At 39.3% G+C, this 22,939-nt stretch overlaps 2 long non-coding RNA genes across 2 annotated transcripts; both read left to right on the forward strand.

Moving 5' to 3' along the window:
* Positions 1–7: 7 nt before the first annotated feature.
* Positions 8–12,231, forward strand: LOC121233644. Its single transcript, XR_005933562.1, has 3 exons — positions 8–205; positions 10,938–10,942; positions 12,221–12,231. It is a non-coding gene; the product is annotated as an uncharacterized LOC121233644 (long non-coding RNA).
* On the forward strand, positions 2,820–7,097 carry LOC115348288. Its single transcript, XR_003925785.2, has 3 exons — positions 2,820–3,189; positions 4,701–4,764; positions 6,385–7,097. It is a non-coding gene; the product is annotated as an uncharacterized LOC115348288 (long non-coding RNA).
* Positions 12,232–22,939: the final 10,708 nt, after the last annotated feature.

Raw genomic sequence — 22,939 nt, forward strand, 5'->3', positions numbered from 1 at the left:
TTGGACATGACTAATAAACAACCTGTACCAGAGCATGTGAGTCACATCCTCTCCGTTTAGCTGTGCAAGGTAAGTGGTTGTTTGCATCATAGCAGCTACCATATAGCCAGCACAAAAGAAAAGAAGGTACAAATTGGTCATCTTCACCACCACCAGGATAATGGTTTTTTTTGATGTGCTGGAGGTGTCAGCAATGCTGTGTTTAGTGTGACATGGAAGGCAAGACTGTATGTAATACTTTATCTAAAACTTATGAAATATGAAAGGTAGCATCAAAGCTGTTAATTTTCTACAAACGGCAAACATGTTCTCAGTCTGCCTTCATCAAAACTTTCATATGCTTAATGCCAACTGCTAGGCTGCTGGCCTTGTTCTAGGAAAAGCTATGTCTTGTTCTTTTGTGTATGATTTGTGCAGATCCAGTTTTTCCAGGGAAGTTCTTTTTCATGGTGGCATGGGTGGTTTAGTGGCTGTTGGCCTTCATGGCATTGCCGATGAGATAAGCACTGTTCAGGCAGACTTCAGATAGCTCTTTGTATCCCATTTTTGGCTTTTGTTTCTTAAATTTTAATGTATTCTCTGTTTTGTTTTTCTTGCCACTCGCTGGGGAACCTGAACTTTTCCAGTGACAGCTATGTTGGCTGAAGGTTTGTGGCTGCACCTGCCTGAGATGGTTGCGTAGTGGGGCTGGAAACTCAACACTGTGTGAAAGTCTCCTCAGTACTTTAAAGGGAATTTCCTCTAACAGGAAGATCAGATATTTATCCCAACTTTATGCTCTCCAGCAGCAGTCCTTGGAGAGGGAGTGAAAGTCTGGAAGACTGAACCAGTACTTGATTTGCTTTCATTTTCTACACGAGTATAGAGCTTTTCAGAAGAACAGCTGAAGACCAGCCACATAATAGGCCATGGTGCAGGTTCTTAGGGCATCCTCTGAATTGTTCCTTGTCCTATAAACAGTACCTTGTCTCCTTCCACAGCACTGTGCTTTTGAGCAAAGAAATAGCATATTAGTATAGAAACAGTTCCAGGAGCTTACTAGAAGTAGCAAATTTTTGATGGCTTTAGTAGTATGTTCATGAGTTACATACCTATAGAGTTGCTTTACTCAGTAGCTTTACTTGGCTGCAGCTTGCAGAAGTAAAGATTGTTGAACACTATGCCAAGTATGTTTGAATGAATTACTTTCTCTAAGGGAGCCATCTCTGTATTTATATGCAAGAATTGAACCAAACTTTCCCATAATACCTCCATAAGAAAAAATGCTATTTCTCTGCTTATTCTCCAACTGTAAGTTGCTAAAGGTGTTATTCGCTTGCCTTTAGGAAAATTTTCCCCTCCTTTTTCTGTTACATAGCTGAGAAACATGGAAACAAATGAAGAATACATTTTGTATCCATTCACTGCTACTCAGCTATTCATTTTTGTAACATGCCACTTTAATTCCTAAGGGTTGGGATTCATTGCACTAGCAAGAGTTGTTATAAATGTGCTTTACTAAGTACTTATTATCTCTTGTATGGATTTCATATGCATAGATGCATATGCAGCACGCCTATGTATAAATTATGACTAAAGTATAGATGTACTGGTATTTGTTCAGTTACTTGGAAATCCAAGGAAAATCATGTATTTCTACTAATATCACTTCATCTGTGTCTGTGCGTTACAGTAGTTTCATTGATGGTGTTCCACATTGTGAAAACAGTGTATATTGCTTAGGCAGCTATTGCAGGAATCAACAAAATATGGATCAGATGATGACTGTCCTATCTAACTGCTAAATAGAAAATAAATGTAGCCTAGTGTGGTGGGTTGACCCTGGCTGGATGCCAGGTGCCCACAAAAGCCACTCCGCTCTATCAGTCCCCCCTCCTCAGCTGGACAGGGGAGAGAAAATAGAATGAAAAGCTCGTGGATTGAGATAAGAACCGGGAGAGATCACTCACCAATTACTGTCATGGGCAAAACACTTGACTTGGGGAAAATTAATTTAATTTATTACTAATCAAATCAGAGTAGGATGAGAAATAAAACCAAATCTTAAAACACCTTCCCCCCACCCATCCCTTCTTCCCTGGCTTAACTTTATTCCTGAATTCTCTACCTCCTCCCCTCCAAGTGGCACATGGAGAATGGGGGTTACGGTCAGTTCATCACATGTTGTCTCTGCTGCTCCTTCCTCCTCAGGGGTAGGACTCATCACACTCTTCCCCTGCTCCAGCGTGGGGTCCCTTCCACAGGAGACAGTCCTCCAAGAACTTCTCCAACGTGAGTCCTTCCCACGGGCTGCAGTTCTTCACAAACTGCTCCAGCATGGGTTCCCTGCGGGGTCGCAAGTCCTGCCAGAAAACCAGCTCCAGCATGGGCTCCTCTCTCCATGGGACCACAGGTCCTGCCAGGAGCCTGCTCCAGCACAGGCTTCCCACGGGGTCACAGCCTCCCTTGGGCATCCACCTGCTCTGGCATGGGGTCCTCCCTGGGCTGCAGGTGGATATCTGCTCCACCGTGGACCTCCATGGACTGCAGGGGGACAACCTGCCTCACCATGGTCTTCCCCACGGGCTGTTGGGGAATGTCTGCTCCAGCACCTGAAGCACCTCCTCCCCCTCCTTCTTCACTGACCTGGGGGTCTGCAGGGTTGTTTCTCTCACATCTTCTCACTCCTCTCTCCGGCTGCAATTGTGCAGGTTCTTTTTTCCCCTTCTTAAATATGTTATCCCAGAGGTGCTACCACTATCGCTGATGGGCTCAGCCTTGGCCAGCGGTGGGTCCATCTTGGAGCCGGCTGGCATTGGCTCAGTCAGACATAGGGGAAGCTTCTAGCAGCTTCTGAAAGAAGCCACCCCTGTAACCCCCCTGCTACCGAAACCTTTCCACGCAAACCCAATACACCTAGTTAAGCAGCATTTTGGTAGAAGACAATATTAGTGTTGGCCTCTTCTCTTTAATTTATTTATTCTTGTTTTACCAAGAGACTACACATCAGAGAGGTTCCCTCCATGCGCCATCTGTTTCCTTGCAATTGAGAATGGTAGAATAATTTTCTGAAGAATTGCTGACAAGATGTGGCAAGGGAACAGTAATCCATAAGGACGTGATTTCTCATTAAAGTCACTCAGCTCATCTGTGATACAGCAAGCTCTTGATTTACACTGGTCACCTCTGGAGCAGGGAGGACAGTGACTGGTAAGTTACATTTTTTATTGCACAGACTAATGGTGAGGTTCTTGACAGTAACTGGGATTGCTGTCAGATCAGTTTTCATGGCACAGACACTTATCTAAGTGAGATTATTCTAGTTAGACAGTTTATCATGATAACAGATGTGACCATAGATGCCTCTTGACCTTAGTTACTTCATGATGTCTTAATGTTGGCTGGCTGTTGTCATATCATTCCTTAGGCTTTTGCTAGGAAGGGCAGGTGGACTGCACAAGGCCTCTCATGAATTAAAGCAGACCTCTCTTTTTGGCCTTGTGGTAGAGATCTTAAATTTTTTTCCATGTGTGCCTCCTGGTGTTCTCTCATGAACAGAACCTTAGTGCAGATAGCTGCTTCTGCTCTTGCTGAGCAGCCAGTTTATGGCATATTGGCACAGCTGGACCTGTCAGCCAGATGACAATAGTTGCAAGCAGACGAAGGAAATTGCTGTAGGACAATTTAAAAATTAAGTATCTGCCATAGAAGCCTGGGTGGGGTGGAAAAGGCAAGAAATAATATGATAGAAATGAGTGACAGAATCACAGACATGGTGGTTGGAAGGGATCCTGCAGGTCATCTAGTCCAGCCTCCTGCTTAAAGTAGCACTATATACCTTGGAGGGCTGAAAGCACAGGGGAGCATACATAGGTAGGAAGTATACCTAGACTAAAACAGAAAGTGGAGGTATTCTCCTCCAGTTGAGGAACCATGTCTTTCCACAGTAAAATGAAAAGCTACTTTTAAGTTATGATCAGCTCTTCCCCACCCCTCTATTTCTATATATCAGTATTTCACAATAAATACCAGCTGTCTTTTCAAGAGCGTCCTCAAAGTTCTTAAAAGTACAGAGTAAGTTAAGTCTCTATATAACGTGAAAAAAGAAGAATCTAAATAATGTGAAAAAAAGAAGAATCCATGATTATTGTGTAAATCATTGGCTGGAATAAAGGAGTTATTTCTCCTTCTCTGATAAAGGGCGGCTGCTTTGCTCATTTTTTATTCTTAGTGTATAAGGAGCCTTGGGACAGAGATCTTTTCCTACCTTACACAAATCTGAGTAAAGAAGTGTAAAAGCTAGTCAGCTTTCAAGCAGAATCATGTTTACTCTTGAGCTGCCAGTATTGCCGGGTGAATTTCAGATCTGTAAGTCTGTGTTCCTTCTGGCTTATCGATTGTTAACAGGAGAAAAACAAATGAAAAATCTAAGGTTGGAAGTTCAGCCCAAGCCCTAAACAGATTAAAAGATGTGCTTAGTTTCGTGTAGAAATGTAGTTAAATGAGCTCAGGACATTATTCCAGCCCAATTTATGTGGTTGGAGGAGCATTTCCTTAATTATCTGTGCTGACAGTTGGTGATGGGATGCTATATGGTTTTAACAGGAATGACAGTCTGCTATTTGTCTTACCTGACACACCTGAAAAATAAAAAATTTTCATAATGTTTCAGTCCAAACTTTGCTTTTAACTGTGCTTATTCTGCCCCTTCCTTCTCCCAGATTATCCAAGAAAAATGTGAAAATGCAGCTGGAGACTACAAGAAAATCAAGATCACAGCACAAGGTAGAATATCTAATCAAAGTAGCTGTTTGGTAGACAAAAGGGTACATGCCTTCAAGCAGTGAGAGCCCCAGCTCTGTCATGAGGTGGTGGATGTACTGACCCACATTAAGGTGTTCTGCTTTGCTTCCTGGCAATGCACATTTGCTTTGGTTTTGTTGCAAACCCTCTAGTTGGGATCCTCTGGAAATAGGAGCCTAGAGGAACAGCATGATTGGCTTGAAAGATTATTTTGCTGTGATTGCTAAACCAGCTGCACTCTTCCACCAGCTCACCATGTCAGATTCACATAAGCATGCTCCAGTGCATAAGCACACTTGTAAGATGCTAAATTCAGCCAACCGTCTCTTCACTCCTCAAGGGCTGAGATAAAGAGAAGTGTGAGTGGCAGATACTGGAGGAAGAGACTGGCAGATCACAGAAAGCCAGACTAACTGCTGAGTTCTGAGTCACTTAGTCAGAACCACTTAATACGACCTTAATAATTCAGTAAGACCAAGGATATTTTGAGCTAGGTGAATAGAAATGGAAGATTCTAGAGTAGTCACCCCAATATCCCTTTCTCACAAATATGAAACATTAGAGCAAAATTTGGTTGTATCCCTCCAAGTAACTCCTAATGAAGCAACTTAAGAGGATGTTCCCAGAGAAAGTTCTATGGTTAACTATCTCCTGCATTGTCTTTCTCAGATGGTCACTGCTGCCTGACCGATTCTTGTTGGCTCTTCCTCCAAGCAGACAGTCTACACGTATGTGTGACCTTAGCCTGGAATCTATGCTAGCAGTTTTCTAGAATACAAGATCCTTGAATTGAGATTCGTAACTCTCTTACAGGATAATAATACAAAACATCTGAGTCAACCCAACAACTTCACTTGGCTAACACTGTCTAAACAGAAAAATCCATTTCTGTTGGCTGCAATATTAATGAACCAAGGTTCATTAGAGTCAGTGCACAGACACTTGAACATGCTGGTAAAATGCAGCTTTGAAAGCCTGGTAATATTTTGAACAAAAAAAGGGAAAAACATTTAAAATATTGTATATGGAGTTGAAAGATGCATGGTTTAAATTGAAAGCTATAGGGCTGACACTGGCATGAAGGTAATGTGTCTAAAGAATGGATTAGTGACAAATGATTGTTGCCAAGTGTTTGTTTGACTTTTTTTCAGAAGGGAAAGGCATCTCTACCTATTTGCAAATACAAAATTCTAACTTGTCCATAAATGCAAAACCTGTCTAAAACCCAGATTCTCTCTGTGTCTTTGTTCACTTGCATTTTCAATCCTCAGTATTTCCAGTAAGTCTGCTTAAGGAAACCTCTGTCCTGAAAGAATATACTTCCTATGTTTAAACTCATAATTGCGAAGTAAAAATAAATAAAAAATGTTCTATACTTCTGAAATGTAAACATCTTCAGATGTAAACATCTTTTTTCATCATGGACACAATCTGAAAATTTACTACCTCTTATGTGATTACAGCTATGTGTATATTTGCAAGTTACATGAGGTCTCAGCAGCCTTGAAATCATCATACAGGTGAAAGTTTAAGAATAAAACAGCGGTCACTGACAGTGTATTTATCACCATGGATCCTTTTGCTATTTCTTGTCTTGCATAGGCAATGAAAAGGCTGAGAAGAGCAGCTGGTGATTTCTTTTCATCTCTGTACCTGGGTGCCTCATCATGACAGGATCCTTATCTACACAGAAAGAGGAGAAGCTACCGCTGTTACAAATGTGCTCATTAAATCAGGCTGATGCTTTCATTCAAAAAATATTTGCATGTGTTTGGATGTTTTTCTTGATGTATTTTTGCTATCTGTGTAGTGGATGCATGCACACAAATACATGCAAAGCTTGAATGCACTTAGGGAAAGCCCCCAAAATGCAAACCTTACAGTTTTTGAAGCTAGATGGTAGTCTCATATTTGACAGTGAGTATTTAGATGTATACTGAAAAGGAACACATTCACATGCCTTTCATCTTAATAAACATGGTCCTTTCTATCCTGTGTTTTGTGATGACTAGCAAATGATAAGGGAATCAAGACAAATGTCTGCGTTCTGAGAACGTGCTGAATAACTAATGCAAGAAAAAGCAGTTTTGAAAAGAGATTTGCAACTGAAAGGTCACATGGCAGTATGGCAACTTGTTTAATGTACCAAGAATAAGATAATTTAACGTGCTTCTCAAGGATTCTGAAAAAAGGCCTGGTGTTCCTCTGTGCCTGGTGTTATGGCATTGTATTTGGAAGCCTTTTAAAACACACAAAGACCTAGCATTATTTAAGTAAAACTGCCCCATCCTGATGTTCACCTCTAAGACCACTTAGACGGTTACATCAGAAATTGACATTGACTCGAACAAGCATTTAATGTTTATGTAGAAGGCTCTACCTCATACCAAATGTGTACATTGGCAAATATATTACAGTATTAGCATATTAGCACGCATCAGCAGATATTGGAGTTTGGGCTTTGATAGCTGTTGGAGAGAGGGATTCTGGCTATTTATCGACTCCACAGCAGAAGGATTCTGAATGTTACCTTTGGCACTTGCTAAGGCATTGACTGGCTCCCGCTTTGATACCCCATGCAAGACAGAAGGCATTTTTCCCATGCTGCAGCTTTGCTTAGATTCTCCCAGTCCTTCAGTTTACAGCAAGGAGGCTTAAATGGAGCCACAGTTTGCTTTTACCTGAAAATGTCTGTAAGAGATTTATCATGTCTTTTATATCTATTTGTAATGGTATTTGTTTTTCAAACCATTTTCTCAAATGAGTGGGGCAGAGGATGTCTTGCTAAATAGTAGTGTAGGAAAAGACTTCACCACAAGCACTAAGTACATCTTAGTCACTTAAGTTCTTGCCCCAAGGTTAGAGACTTTGTTTGAAATGCACCTCCTCAGGTTGATCTTTCTAGACAGCCTTAATGCGTGTTTCCTGGTCAGACAGTCCCCCTGTGCTAGTTTGATTGTTGGGTATGGGGACTGAGATTGCTTGCACTTTGCGTAGCAAAATTACAGTTATATGCTGAGACCAGAGCTATAGTCTTTACTCATTGGCTTCTCAGTGGCAGCCCCAATTAATCTCTTGTAGAAATACTCTGTAGCAATAAATATACTGCCAAATAGCAAGAGAGAAGTTACATGGCTGAGGCAGAACATTTTAATTTATTACAAGGAAATCTTTCAGAAATCAAATCTATATACACCCATGAAAGATACAGAATAAGTTAAAGGAGCACACCTCCTATCAACTAGCCTTGTGCTTAAAATCTTATTTTCTCTACCTTGGCAAAGAAGTATTGGCAGGTCCTGCTGAGTTTACAGAAGAACAATCAATAGTAGAGTTGAATTAACAACCATGGTCTGAATGATACCATGGAAAGTACTCTGCAGCTTGAGCACTGTAGAACTTTCTGTATACAGTATTTTCTTCTTAGTTATTCCACTGGGTGGCACAACTCCTACATTGCCTTTTTCAAAGATATCATTCAGTATTTGAATATGTTGAATTATTTTGCTGTATTATTTTGCGGTGGCAGCTGCAGCCTTGAGTTCTGATCACATTGCCTAGCCAGATGAAATAGTGACTTAAGCTAATTGGAAGGCAAGTGCCACTGTACTGTCTTTAATCCAAGATAAAACCTACACCATCACCCCCCCCCCCCCCCCCCTACCCCCCCCCCCCCGCCCTTCTTCCAAACTGTGGTTATCGGACTTTGAACAAAATCTAATGTGTTGGACTTAGGATCAACTAAAGCTTTCTACAAACAAAACACTTCGGTTTCAGGAAAGAAAACAAAAAGTATTGACTCCCTTCATGAGAACTACTTGATGACCTGTATTTTAAAAAATTCTTGAGACCCTCACACTTCCCAGGGTGTAATTGGTAAGGAAACTGTCCTGCACTTCAGGTGGATCCACCCACAGTCTTTTATTAAATCCTTGCCAGTGGCAAGGAAGAAATCTAGACCTCCAAATCCTGTCTGCTCAGAGAAATGTCAGTTAGAACTCATGGCAACATTTCTCTCCATGTGGTTGCCTTGCTGATGAAGAATATCTAGTTTTGGCCTTCAATGTTATAAAATGCTCTGACAGACTAACAAGACCCAGCTGCTTCACAGCTCCCCCAGTTGTTATTTTCTCTCCAATCCTTCATCCCTTTAAGGCTTTTCCTTTAGGAAAAAAACCCCAAACATTCACTGTATTCCCCACCAACTCTGCTCTGAGAGGTAGTTGAGCCTGCTGCATTCCCCATTTCTAAACCTATGAAGACCTTCAAACCTTAGAACTGGTTGACTCCTGATGTGACAAGGCTAGCCTGTTACCTCAGCTTGTCCTCAGGCAAAGGACATACAGTCACAATAACAGCACAAGCATCTGCTTTTTAGTTACATGTTTGCTGTCTCTCATTATGTATAAGTATGATTAAGGAAAGAAATTCTATGATGTTTAAATGAAGTGTTTTGTTATCGTGACAGGGATTCTCAGGTATTTGCAGATGTTATTTTTCTTTTTTTTATTTGTAAGTCCGGTACCCAAGGAAAACACTTCCATAGTGTAGTGGTTGTGTCTCTGTCAGTTCTGCCCCTACCTCCGTTTACTTTTGAGCCCAGGGGTTAATTTCAGTGAAATCTGAAAGAGGAATAGGTAGGACTCACAGATGTCTCTAACTGGGTACAAAATTTGGGAGAACTGTCCTGTGACTGGAAGAGAGCTGTACAAATGAAGATCCTCCTGAGACAACTCACACATTATATGTAACATTTGGTTGTAGCTAATCAGTCAAAATGTACCTGACCATCCAATTAGCATTTGTGCACTGTCAGATTAGTTATAACTCTGCTTTCTAGCAGTCTCTTGCAGGATGCAGCTGGAAATATTGCTGCAGGAACTAGGTCATGACAGTAGGGGACAAATCTATAAGAAAACCATTTCATTAGTTATGCTACTCATGCAACAACTAATTTTAAATGAAGGAAATGACTCAGTAGTCAGGTTCACGTAAATCTTTTGTGCAGAAGGCTTATGCTTTTATCTTTTGATACATGATGTTTTTTATTTTTCAAATAAATATATTTGGGTTCTGTAGATTCAATTCTTTTTTGCTAAAATCCTGCTATACTAGCATTAGCTCCTTTGTAACTATAAAAGGAGCAAGGCTGTAAGGGTATTCTATATTGCAGGTGACAGCTCCAGAGCAGTAAATCAGGATCACTTACTGAAGCTCATTAATTTACCCATATAAGCAAGCTTCTACACCTCATTTTTGTGTCTAGAGTGCTTCAACTTGTCTGCTTTCTTTTTAAGCTACAGCTGCTATGCCCCCAGATCTTTATACACATGGGATAAATTCCCCTTGACTTCAGTGGAGTTCTACCAGCCAGAAATTTTGCTTCTGGCCTTCTTTAGGACTTAAATTGTGTGTGTTGGAAGAAAATGTCAGATTAGACTCAGGAGAAAAAGAAATACAAAAAATACCTACATGTGTAAACTATAGGCAGAAAATGGAAAGTGGGAATTGGTGCTGGATTATTTTCATTAAAATTACATTTTATATTTGCTTAGAAATCCAAATGTTGCTTTAGCTTTCCCAGGTTAAATAACATATCTGAAGTATTGTTTGGGACAGCAGACACTTAAGAGAAAATTGATAGGAACAGAAATTTTAAGTGTCTTTTACTCCTAAGTGGTGTTGTGTCCTAAAATAAAAGATGGCATTTTTAGGAGAAAAAAGAGGGCATTTTTTAAAAATCTGGTTTTCCATACTTAATTTTTTTCCACTTCTAAAGAAGTTTCAAAGGACAACTTTAACTTCCTCTTACAGAAAAAATATGCTACAAATGTGAATTATCTCACCAAAGGACTTTGGTTTCTCAATTGTGTTTAATATTTGTGTTGCTTCTGCAGTTCCAATTATACTGCTGTACCCTGATGCCATGTATGTAAATCAGTGTCCTTGCTAGCACTTACATTATTAGTTCCCCAGTTCTGCTGCATGTCTCGCTAAAGTGCCATGGCTCTACTGTGAGCTTGCCCTTGGTTAGCTTGCCCTTGCAGATGCCTGGCAGAAATGAGGTTCTGTGAGGGCTCTAAATGAGAAGGGGGGAAATGACAGAAATGAAATTGTTAGGACATATGTGTCTGTGCAGTGCTGGATGATTAAAGGGTGAGTGTGAGGTAGGGTGGATGACACCCTAACTCACAATGCATGTCTTTCAAACTGTAGCTTGGCTGGGTTGCCAAGGGATTGTGGTTAGGAGAAGAGTAGTTACCCTGTGGGCACTTGGAGGCTGTAGATACTCTGCACAACCTTGTTCTTCATTTGAAAGCAAGACCTATAACTATGTGAGCAGCAACGATGTTTGTGTGAAAGGGAGAGGTTCAAAGTGAAGCTCTGCATGAGTGAGAACCTACAGGTAAGGTGAGAGTGCTCTTGCTAGAAAGATAGTGAAAAAAAGGAGGTAAAGTTGCTTGTCACAGGTTTTCTTTTCTCTATCCTTTTCTGTTCTTTTCTGTTCTTTTCTCTCATTCTTTTCTGAGAGGGAACAGAGCTTCTTATCCCCTGAATGGCCTTTATTTTTCAAAATGCATTTTTCCTGCTGGCATATACCAGCTCTGAACGTGACTGTACCAGTAGAAAGCTCCTTTTAGTGATACAGTTTTTCACTTTGTTTAGGGAACAGATGGAAAGTATGCTGGCCAAAACACTCGTTCCAGCAGAAGGTGTGTCTCTACTAACTTACATTCTGAGCACTTCCACCCTCAGCTTAGTTTCTTCCTTTAATTTTTTTTTTAGTTTGGAAAGGAGGGTCACACTTTTTGTTATTGCATACAGTAATACCTATGGCTGTAACCTGGAACTTTAGTTCTACTCTTAAGAAAAGGAAACATTTTGTATTATTTGCTACACAGGACATTTTCTTTATGAACTATTATCTAAAAATAGTCCATATCTTATCCAACAGAACAGCAATGAATGCTCATAAAACAAAGTGAGAGTTCATGATTATTTGTGGCTTCTCATTAGAGTGTGAATCTAATCCTTTAAACCCAAAATTGTTGATTTTTTTTTCAAGCTGTTTCTCTAGCTCTGATGCTAGGCTGCCTAGCCAGATGCATAATTAGTTTTAACATCAGAAGGACTTCAAATAGAACAGTGCTGTGAACTGGGTGGTCTGGTTCCTTTTAAGTGCTTGCCTACTGCAAAACTGTTAGACATAGAAAGTGTGGGGTTTTTCCTTCAACTTCTAACTTCACACCATTGCTTGCACTGGTAGCTTTGGTATTAGTATAAAAACAGAAAACCAGTAGATGATTTAAAATGTTTTTTAAAGAGAAAATTACACAGCATCAAACCCTGTTAGAATAGTTACCAAAGTGCTTTTGGTAGCTAGTTCCAGGTAAGCAATATTCAACAGCGGAATTTGTATTGGTTACAGATGATGAAGAAAGTAATGGAAATTTCATACAATTAAGAATAACTGATTTTAGAAAACTTTCTGCTCTGAAGTGAATCATTAGCTTACTAGTGATCTCTTGGACTCTTCTAGTGTCATCCGTAAGGAAGGAGGGCTTGGGGTCCAGGAGTGTCTGTCATGAAAAGTGACTGTTCAGGGTATGTCTATAGGGTACAATGGATTTGCTGCTAATGTGTAGAAATTTCTGCTATTTGGTCACTAATACCATTGCTCTTTGGACCATCTAGCTCAAAGCTAATGCAGATAACTTTATCTGCATTGTGTCTTTGATGGCAGGCATTTCCAAGCAGAAAGCGTATTTCTCTGCAGTAATAGAAGTAAAGGCACATAAGTAAGTGGAACTATAAAAGCAAAGAAGATAGAGAACGGACATGGTGAACCTTGGAATAAATCCAGCCTCTGTTGCAGCCAACTGGTGGCATTTAGGTATCTATCAGTTGCATTATCCTATAGAATGTTTTTAAGGCCTGCAGGTCTTAGCAAAGTACATAGCGAAGACTGAAGCAGGGCTGTGGCAAAAAGTCCAGCAAGCAAACAGAGGTGTTAATGCTAGCCATAAAGGATAAGGAATACGGAGATTGTAGTGATTCAGGTCGTGTAACAACTTGCAGGCAGAGATACAGGGGGGAACTTTACAAATGTCAAGGGACAGAATGTGCTGAAGAGAAAATAAGCCTTGAATGATTTTGAATGGTGGATTTGATGTTAATGACACCAGAAGAGCAGAAACACTTAGCTTTTGTTGTAGAATTGGTTTGGGTAGGGTTTTTTACCATTTTTAATTAAAAAGGTAAATAAAAGTATTAGGGATGTTGACAAAGCGGACTGACATGGCAGGGGAGAAGTTCCAAAACCGTTATTTGAAGGAACAAGAGAGATCCCCATTGAGGTATATTCTTTAAATGAATGTCACCCCCAAAGTACTCACATTGGCTTGTGAGTACTCACAAAGAGTTAAAAAATTCCAGACTGCTGAAGAACACAAGGATGACTTAAGGAAAACTACTAAAACGTAGATCAGTCTCCAGAGGAATAGGCAGTAAATGAAGTGGGACAAAACTCAAAAAAATTGTGCTGGAGTGAACTCCTTCAGCCCTGAAGTTAGTCATGTAATTGGTTCTGTATGTGAATTCAGTGGTTTTCCTGTACATATCAGCTTGCAAAATGGGGATGTGAATGATCTAATGCCCATCTTGTATTTCAGTATGTTCACATCAGTTTAACTACACCATAACTCACAGAAAGATTTTCTCCAGTACTGTTCCCCAGTGGCATGACGACACATGACATTAGATGTACCAAGTAATATCTTTTTGTATCAGTATATTAAGTAAACCTGATACTTTATTTAAAGAGGGAAAAGTATGGATGAAAGAACCATAAATTCAAGATGTTAAGGTTAATAGGTCAAAATCTAACCTAAATAAAACTCTCAATGAGAGTTTTGCCTGGGCAAGGACTGTGGGATTTAGCCTTAAGAGAATTAACAAGGTACATCAGGTCTCTTCACTGTTCTGATTGCCAGAAGCCTGTCTGGACTGTGTCCAGAAATACATTCTCAATCACAGCAGATTAAAGCAGCTAATGCAGGAAATGATGTGTACTGTTTCACATTGTCTGCTCTGTTTTTATCTAGACAGGTACAGTAATAACTGTACAGAGAAAATAAGAGGAAAAAATGCTGAATTATTTTAATCAGCTGATGTTTTAGTCATATACTTGTTTTCTGGGAAAGTAATTATTTTCAAGTAATTGTAAGCTGACTTCTAAAAATCCTGTTATAGTTCTTTCTTCACCTTGGGAATCCTTTTTGATCTTTTAAAGCTGTTGTGGATCCCCCCCCCTTTAAAAAAACCCTCATAAAATGTTTACAAGTCTTGTTTATATTCCCATAACATTTTTCATTATGCTGTGACAGCTTCATTGAAAAATTATTTTAATTATCTCAAAATGAATCGCACAAAGAGGGAATATGAAAATATAAATCTTATGTCTGACTGTACTTTAATTGCTTCAGCTAATGAAAGAGGTATGAGATATCTACACAATGTGAAGCTAAATTGCATGAACAATATAACCAATATTAGAAATGTGCTGAATCTGTAGTACTCACTCTGCTTCAGTGAAAAGATATGGGGACTGTACCTGTTTTGCAGTGTTTGTTTCCTGCTCCTTGTATGGCAAGTTAATTTCAATGGGAAATGGTGTTGAAAACACCTAATAATTATCTCTTCTCTAGGTCAGTAGCATGGAGACATTAATGAACAAAACAAAGTAAATTTATGTTCCAAAAGCTGTGGGCCCTCTCCTGCCAACCTATCCACAAGAGTTTAGTTATGTGAGTAGTTCTTATGTGACAGTGTAACGTGAGCTAATGCCTTGTATATGTTATTAAAGAAAAACGTCCATTGATTATAGTAAGTAACCTATTACTACAAAAATGTCAATGAAGCAAGATAAAAGTGGGCACCAGCAGCCAATAGAATGATTTTAAATGTATACACACATAACAGGTCAAATCTGTATGTCTAATTAGGTACTGTCTGTTCCCACAGTAGAAATTTTTGCTTCATCAGTTCCTAACCTCGTGATCTTTGACTGAATTTTATCCAAGACATTGCACACAGGCATTTTACTTTTACAGACTTCTGAGCTTTCAGCTGTTTAGAAGCTATTGGTTGAAGGTGATGAATTCAACAAAGAACAAGGGTATGACAGAGAACCAGTGTTCGAACTGTTACTTTGTCAGTGACTCTTCCACCAACATAATGCAGGAATGCTGCAAGGTTATTAACCAACAAATCTCTCCTCTGTAGTCTAAAAATATCTCCCAATTGGGTGCCTTGGTGAAATGCCATGTGTTATAAATGGAAAAGCTGATTTCCAACTTACAGGGATAGTGAGGAAGGACTGCAGGAGCTTTGATATTTAGCGGAGTGGTAATGGACATGTTGCCATACACGTAGCTAGCCCTAAGTAATTTTTTCCTCCCTTAGATTAGATGTTTCTTATCTTGCGATAATGTCAAATGTCAAAATCTTGCCATTGCTTACTGTTGTCTTTATAGGGTTGGGGTTTTTGTTTGGTGTTTTTTTTTTTTTTTTTTTTTTCAGTTTTGGGATAATAATCTTTAATAATCTTTAAAACTCAGAGGGTTTTCCTTTGGTTCACAAATATTGTAATGAGTTGTAAATCTGTGTGATTAGTGACAGACATTAAAGGAACTTGCTGACTCAGGAAATTAGTAATGATTAGGAGAGGCTTTCACTTAGGTCAAATCAGCAGTGGCAGAAAGTTTTTGCCATCTGACGACTGTTTTAGGTTCATACTGGCCCTGGGTGCTTTGAATTTGCATAGCACATTGCCTCCTCTGCTAGGATGTTTTACATTCTGTGTTTTCAACAGTAACAGTTTAATCCAGTGTAGCAGTGGGCCAGATTTTTCATTAGTGTAAATCAAAGTCATACTATACTCTCTTATGCCAGCAGTTCATCTGATTGTATGTATCTCTAATACCATGACATGGGGGCATCAAGCCAAAACTGGGAGACTTTTTCTGGAAAAGCTAATCTATGTGTTGTTCATGGGAGAAAAGACGTGGACATTTGTTAATCAATGCTGTCTTCTCACATGCAATAAAAACACGCAGGGCAATCTCAATTTCTTACAGTATATAAACCAGCATGGCACACTATGTGTCCAGGGTATAATGTGTGTTCATACTTAGCTATGTTATTTCAAACTGTTAAATAATTTTTCTCCTAAGAGTGTCTTTCCTAGTTCAGATTTCTTTGTCTCTACTCACCACCTTGTGGTCCAGCATTCTGTCACTTTACTGTATTGCATTAACCTGTGTCAGGCAGAGTGATGATCTTACTCTTTGTCAATAGGAACACCCTTGCTACAGGGGGCATCATTAGCTTCCTCTCTTCCATGGTAATGTGATCCCTTGGGAGTAACCTCTCACATGCTGCTGAAGCAGTGCTCAGATTGCTAATGGATTTTCCTGTTATTTTGTTGGTTAAAAAAAAAAAAAGAAAATTTCAAGTATTATAAATACAGAGTTCATATATAAGTCAAAGGAGTAGACAGCAATTTCAGGGGTTATGTTGCAGACACCAGTTACACATGCGCATCAGAGAAACCAGCTGATTTACAATGTCATTGCATGAATGTGAGCAGATTTTCCTCAGCTGAACATCTACCATGTTGAATTTGTTCCAAGCTGTTGATTCACCTAAGGAATGTCCCACCAGTGAGCTGCACTGTCTGTATTCTTCTTTCTAAATATTTAAACTAACTATGTATTATTTCATACTCATCAAACATTTCAAGGCTTTGTAGTCTTTCTAGACTGTAGTTTGGAACAAATATTTTGGCATCTGTTATTGTGTGCTCTTGTTACTAATTCTGTTTCACCATAATTGATGTAAGTGTTTATTTAGCTCCCTCCAGTGACTTGATGAGCAAATAAGTCCATGGTGTGCTGTCATTCTAGACACTGCAAAACAAGTTACAACTTGCAAAAGGCAAGTTCAGTTTTTAGATGAGATTATATGTAGCATTCTGCAGCATAATGAGTAAATACTATGTGCTAAACCCGTTGTGGCATATAATAAACAAAGCATCTGAGATTTACCACGTAATTCTACTATTATTTATTATTAATACTTTCTTATACTTGGCAGAATTAATGAGTGAATTTCAACATTAAGTGGGAGTGAAAAAGCTTCACACTTTTAAAAGAGCATTAGTATTTTTAGGAGAAAAAGGAGTAGGTTCAGTATTTGAATTCATTTTGTGAGCTGTATTGAAGACGCTCCTTCAATCTTTATGCAGAAAAACACTAGCTATAATCAACTATGAAACAAAAGTATTATACACTGTATCCTGAGGAAAATCTGTGTGCTTTTACTAATGTTAGATGAAACAAATTTAACTGAGATGGGGTCCATTTGTGAAAATTGTACCATTTTTGAAATATATTTGAAGAACAAAAAATACAGTTGTTTATGAGCTAAATTGAATCAGGAAATGCTCTTGGAGCTGAAAAGCTGTGGAGAAGGCTGTGCAGATGAATTGCTGTAGTATTCATAATAGGAACAGGAAAAATGACAGTATAAAGAAAACTGATTAGATGCTCAGAGGGAACTTTTAGTCCCATTGAAGTAAATGGAAGTTTTGCAGCTGATTTCAGCTGTACCATGATTTAAATATGTCAGAATGAAGCTCTGGGAGACGTTCTTTGGGTTTGTGCCTCCATCACTGAAAATATGCCATTAAAGACTTTAATTTTAGAGGATTGCATTTGAAGTGTGAAGAATTTTTTTTTTTTTTTATTTCTTAATACCCCACCTCAATTCTTTAGGTATTACAATAAAAACAAAACAAAACAAAAAGCAGTGAAATTGCTCTTAATAAGGTTCTTCATGTTGAAACACATTCTCAGTGGTTATAATTTGTTATTTTTTTTACTGTAGCATCTAGCAGGTCCCCCTCAGGACCAAACTATCACTATATTAGGCTGAAGCCCTCATAACATGATGCCAGCTCCAAAGAATTAAGAGAATATGAGAAGTTAGTATAACACCTCATGAATGGGAGTCAGGCTGAAGGCAATGACAGGAATTGAAATCCTGACTAAGGCTGTTGGCATCTTATTTTCACCAAAGAAAGGGGGAAAAAAAAATCACAACTTCAAGAAATTTTCAATTTTATTTTATTCTTCACTTCTCTTTTCTACACTTTACACTCTTCTCCTCTGCCCTACAACTTCCTCTGCCTTCAGTAGAAAAAGCAATGAAGAAAGCAGAAAAAAGAATGAGGAGGAGAGGAAAAAGGTGAAAACAAATTTAGATTGTTACCTTGAAATTATAAAAAGATGCTAAAATTGCTAAAAAGAAGAAATAATGTTTCCACAGGAATATAACCTGATTCAAACAACTCCAATGCATAGAGGTTGATCTACAACAACAAACCTGATGTGTACAGCTGTAGAGCTGGTGCAATCATGGTTCAGTGTATGGTGACACACAGCAAGCATAACAATGGCTATTCCCTGACCACCTAGAAGGAAAACTTTTCCCAGTATGTCTGTAATTTACAAGTACCAAAGCCAGTTTTAGGTGGTGGGAAAAAAGCTAGTGATCATCTTCTACAAAAAATATGCACTTTCTTGTGGAGATTTGATAAAGCAAGTTCAAAAAATTACTGGAGAAAAATTAATCATCAGGAAATAGAATGTCCTGAAATCTTGGGACTGGATCTTTATTTTTTAAGGGTGCTTAATGATAACATTGCACCAATTTTATGTACTAGGAATTTTATAGTATAAATAATTTCCTTATGGGCCACATAATTTTTCACTGTGCAATAAAGTAATGCAAAATACAATGTATTCCTATTACAACTGACAGTGAAAGACTATGACTATTTCATGAATGTTAACCCATTCAGTGGGATTTTCTTTTGTCTGTTACTGGGTGGAGGTAGCTGTGTACGTGTATGTGTGTGTGCATGTGTGTGTATAAACCGGGACCTCTAGTTCTGCTGGAAATATACTTGTTCATCATGTAAGGTATTTCACCATAATTGCCATGGGCCTGCATAATTTTTACCCAAGTTGAAACATTGTCTATCATTTCTTGTTGTTTATGCAATCTGTAGAAAATTAAGCAGGGAAAGGTGGGTCAGAGAAGTTGGGTTTGCGCTGTGTTGCTATCATAATGGGAGTACCGCTCATTTGTATCTCTGGTTCTGGAGTGAATATTGTTCTGAGTTTTGTGTTCGTTCAGTTACTATTACCAGAGCTAGGGAGTCACTGCAATGCCCAGAATATCTTCTATCTTCGAGCTCCCTACAGTTGCCACCCCTGCAGCTCAGTGTTCCCTACAGTTGTACAGCCCAATGCAGCCACAGCCAGTGTGATCGTGACATATTTGCTGCCTCTTAGGGGAATGTTAAGCACTTCTTTCTCCTTGCTTTCTGGCTCTTGCTCTTTTCCAGTTTATTTGTTCAGGCAGGACACAGCTGATGCTGGACATTGTACTTGTGCACCGAATGGCAGGCCAGGGCCACAGAGGGCTCATAAGTATGCAGACAGAGTTCAATAATATGGCTCTCTAATCCATGAGGCATGAGTCTGAAAATCAGATCAGTGACGAAGTAGCAGTATGAAGCCATCTCTGGCTTAAGAAGGAAACTGTTGTCTTCCATACTAGTTCACACTGTAGCCCCAGGACAGGTGGTCTTATTCCTGGGTAGAAGGAGGAACTGCAGTGGATGCTCTGTGGGCAGGAATGCCCCTTATGTATAGCCAGGTCTGGATCAGATGATATGAGAGCATAGCCTTTCAGTCAGCAAGTGAAGAAAAATAAAAATGGGCCTCCAATAGCAGACTAAACTACTCTTCTGTGTGAAAAAGAGCATAAATGTTTTAGTTCATTTGGCCAGTGAGACAGAAGAATTGTTTATACCAGAGTTGTTACAGAGAAGAGTTTAAGTATTTTTTTTTAGGTTGTCAAATCAGAAATGTCACCCATCTGGAGTATTAAATTTTGATCACTGAGTTAGAATGGCAAAGTCCTTTTGCTAGGTCCTCTGAAATTAGAATGCTGCTCTGTTGCTAGGCTGGGTCTCTCTGAATCTGGGTTTGTGCTGTTTATGTTATCATTTGCTCATGATTAATAAAATATTAAGTCTCTCTTTCTAGGCAGAAATGAACAGATGGGGGAATCAACTGATCTGATGAACTCTGTGTGTACATATATGCAGTCAACAAATAATCAGAAAAATAGGAAGGATCATGCTCAGATGTTACCTATTTAAAAATATTTATAAAATCACATACTAAATATGCTGCCAAAAGGGTGGATTGACTAAGGAAAGTTCATTATTGTATGCGTTATTTATCTGCTCTTTCATTCACAACAGGTTTAATTAAAAAAACTGCAGTTTTTCTAAATATTTATTCAGGATGCTGTTATTAAATGTAAATGTGGCATTTTGCATAACGTCAGTGTTAACTTTTTGGATTAGAATTTTAAAGAGAAGTAAACAAATCATGAGTATTTCTCAGGAAGCATTTATGTGCTTTTCATTTCAATAACACCAAGTCAGCTGGCAAAATTGTGTAGAAAATAAGCATCTATGAGTAGTAAGAAATGGCTCTGGAGCATATTCAGAGTCTCTCTGGCATGTTTAGGGTTGCAAACCCCAGCAAACCCCTCACATAAAAATAGCCTGAACACAACAAAAGACTAAATCCAAAATAATCCTCAGCTGATAAAGTAAACCTGTATAATTACCTAGTGTACCCATTCCCCAAATAGTGTCTCATGCCAGTGTTAAAGGTGAAATGTCTCACAGAGCAAATTCCATCACCTGGAGCAGAGTTGCCAGCCTTGGGGAGAGTGAGTGAGCCCTAGGGAAGTGTGAGAAAACAAGAGGCGTAAGGAGTGAGGTATTCCCACCCATGGCTCCCAAATCAGGAATGACAGAGAATCATTAATCCTGAATAGCTCTCATGCAAGTAGGGGCTCTTTAGGGTGGTGGCTATACTGAGGAAGCAGGCCCCAAGAGGGTTCTTTGGTACAGAGTTGTATCCATGGAGAAGTATGAGGCAAGAAGATGCCTAAAAGCAGTCGAAGTGACTCAGTGCTACAAGAATACTGCAGCCCACTTTGAGCCCACATCACTTTGGCTGGATGTTCCCACCAATTCAGTAATAGAGGTCTCAACATCCAGTTTTGCTCCTTAAGGTCCCCAGACGCTAGCAGTTCTAAAGCCTGACCTTGTGTCAGTCTCAAGGACGCAACACTCACAGCCCTGTTGAGTACTCAGGACTATAAAAGGCACATGTCCAATAGAAGATATGCATTCCTATGCATCACTGGGTAAACTACGTTTGGAGGACCGTCACCGAAAGAAGGAAAGCTGTGTTCAGAGGACGGTTCTGAAAATGGGATTTACACAACCCAAACTGTGTGTGATATTGTTTCTAACCTTGAACAAGAACCACCCACAATTGATTTAACACTGGACACGGCTGGAGGCATATAAAAGACATTTTGCTTATCTGTATTTCTAACTTCTTTGCATCAACCCAGCAGTCTTTTACTGAAAGGTGATTTCCCCATTGAATGACAATCAGGCTACATTGCTATTAATAGAATTGAAGAAGTACACATCTGCTCTACCCTCCCCTCTTGCTGTCAAAGCTAAGCACCTAGGAGACAGCAAATGTTTCTGTTTGCTAATGGAAAAGTACCTGGACAGACCTCACTTGCCCTGGGAAGGCTAAAAAGTGGGCCACAGGCACTTTCAAGATAAAAAAGAAAGCCTAGATAGGAGGCAGACAAAACTCAGCTATGAACCAATACAGAGAGAACACAGGAAAAATTTCCATTACCTCTCTTCATCCTTGTGAATTCCAGCCAAGATGAACTTTCAAGACAGCTTTATTCTGTCCCTCAGAAGGCCTGGGGTAGAGGAAATTTGCAATTTTCCCAGTCACTGACCTGCTGACAGGACAGGAGTTTCTGGGGTTGAGAAGCTGTCTTTCCTCTCTAGCCTGCATGTCTCCAGATACCCTCTGAACTACACAACCCCGATTCACTGATAGGGCACCTCATTTTGTGTATGCAAGGAGGCAGAAGCCATGTGGAAAAATGTGGTATAACAAAAACTGAATCTCATTTAATGATAAATGTCCAGTCCTTCAATAACTCTTTCCAGAAGCAGCCTTCAGACCACATAACAAGTGAGGTCATTACCATTTGAGATGGGGAAACTGAGGCAGCATTTTGCAGTGCTTTCATACAAAGTTGGAAGTAAAATCACAGAGGCATCATTAAACATTACCAAGCATGATAATTACTGTTTATTCTTTGTACTGCCTGAAAGCTATAGTGATGAAGAGAGCTCTGTGCAAATACTGGGTGAACTTACAAATGCATTTTGAATGCACTACGCACCATGATTTGGTTTAAGGGCAATTTAAAGCTTTTACCAGCTTCTTCAGCGGTCTTGACTAAAAGTTCACTGACCTTCCTGGGACAGGTAGGACTGCAAAGACAGGTGGAGGTTAAATGTAAAATGTCAGAAAGTGTTTTGTGTTACACATGTGCATATTATCCAAAGGCTCCCATGTTACGTCTCACTTGGACAGAACAGAGTTTGCATTCAATACGCTACCAGTCTTTGAGAGGGCCCAGATTAATGCCCCAAATGTCTCTTTTCATGAAAAGGGACCTTGTGTAAATAATAAAAAAGATTCACCTCATACAGCAATTGCTGGACTGTTAATAAGTGAAAGAAAGTGTAAGAATCCTTGGTCAAAAATGCCCCAAGAAATAGCATCTCATAAGTAATTTGTTTTGTTAGTATATAGATTGTTTTATTAGTATATTGATAAAAGTTGGTGAAACCTAATTTCTAATCTTTTTAAACACTAATATAGCTCTGGGCAGTTCTGTACTGGAAAACTGCTGTAACTTTCAGGCAAAATATGGTCCAATGAGTTTATGAGTATCTCTGTGTAACAGATCTGATACCACCTGTCCTAGCTTCAGCTGGGATAGAGTTAACTGTCTTCCTAGTAGCTGGTATGGTGCTATGTTTTGAGTTCAGTATGTGAAGAATGTTGATAACACTGATGTTTTCAGTTGCTGCTAGTAGTGTTTAGACTAA

The sequence above is a fragment of the Aquila chrysaetos genome, chromosome 11, assembly GCF_900496995.4.
Source record: "Aquila chrysaetos chrysaetos chromosome 11, bAquChr1.4, whole genome shotgun sequence".
Classification (NCBI taxonomy): Eukaryota; Metazoa; Chordata; class Aves; order Accipitriformes; family Accipitridae; genus Aquila; species Aquila chrysaetos.